Source organism: Montipora capricornis, chromosome 11, assembly GCF_036669925.1.
Source record: "Montipora capricornis isolate CH-2021 chromosome 11, ASM3666992v2, whole genome shotgun sequence".
NCBI lineage: Eukaryota > Metazoa > Cnidaria > Anthozoa > Scleractinia > Acroporidae > Montipora > Montipora capricornis.
The window spans coordinates 31423701-31425166 of NC_090893.1; positions in this window are offsets into that span (position 1 = coordinate 31423701).

A 1466-nucleotide genomic window follows, 5' to 3' on the forward strand; every position below is an offset into this window, starting at 1 on the left:
GTCTCAGAAAAATGGGGGAAATAAAGTCATCAGTTCTGACAATCACACCTTTGTTTAAAAGCTTTTCGATCTCACTGTAAATTATTTCAGACTCAGTATCTGAGAACTCTCGAGTGGCCGGTGGCCCGTGTTGGACTGGCAGCTACCTAAAGTCCATAGTTGTGCCGGTTATCATATCTAGAATTTCTCTTTCAGATGTAAGAGTTCTCCATTTAGAAAGGACACTGGTAAGGTTACCTACTTTAAAGCATTTAACATTTTGCTCTAAGCCAGTAATAATAACTGGTAATAGGGTTTCAAATTTTTACTTACATCGTGAATAACTGTTTGTAATGTTGTAGTTAGGCTCACTTGGTGTCCTCCCTCTTCTGGTTTAAGGCCCATGGTTTCTTTTCGAACGAGTTGTAGCTCTTGCGATGTCCTAAAAACGGCTTGCTATTACGGGGCCTTTGATGTCCAGTTCCTGAGTAGCCTTGCTTGTAATCATGCCCTTGACTGACAGAACTGACCATTTTTGTTGCACTCTTTTATTGTTTTTAAACTGCTTTGGACATCATCTCCAAAGAGGAAATCCGTTACTGGGATTTGCTGATTGCAAAGGGCACGAAGCTCCTTGTTTATTGAGGGTCTCATAATATGCCGTCGCCGTAATGAAAGCTCATAAGTTGCGTGTCCCAGCAAAGCAAGCGAATCAGTCAAAGAGGAAATACTTTTTGGTTTTTCATCCATCTTCCCTTTGACTTTACTTATTTCCTCAGTGGCCTCTGCAAGCGCAATGGTGGCTTTCACAACGGTTTGTTGGACATTTGCGAGTCGCAAGTCCTGTGATTTGACCGATGGTTTGAGTTTTCCCCATAGTTCGTGGTTCACGAGGGGCACTTTCAATTTTTCGCAGTTGACGGGTAGCAAATACAGCTCTAGCTTTTCTTTAAGCTTTGCTTTCTTGAGCTTACCAGCAAATCTCTTATTAATAAGATTCGCCAGATGTTCATTTATGTTTGGGCCCGTTTTACCGGCCGTGTTGTATTCCTCTTCAATCTCTTTCAGGAGCTTGTCACTCGAGGCGCCATCTTGTTCGTCTTCAAAGATGGCGTGAACTGCATCGCAATCAGAGTCGTCCGATGCGTCATCTGAATCAGACAAAGCTTTTATAGCTTTCTTTTTTGAGGGTCCCGGTTGGGAATTTGAGTCACTTTTTGACTCTGCCTTGGACATTTACGGTACTTTCCGCTTTAGTGAAGCATCGGTGATGCGTGTTGACGTTCCCGCCAAAAGATCAACTTTCTTTTGCAGTCCTTGAATAGCTTCCCATAGTTTATTGGGAGCGATAGCATTAGCACCGGTGGTGTCATGATCATTTTCGTCTTCGGCTAGCACTGCAGCTTCGTCTTTTTCAGCGCTAGAGGAAAGTTTGTGGTCCATCTCATTCATCTTGGCATCCGCCATGACCGAAAGCTTACCGCACA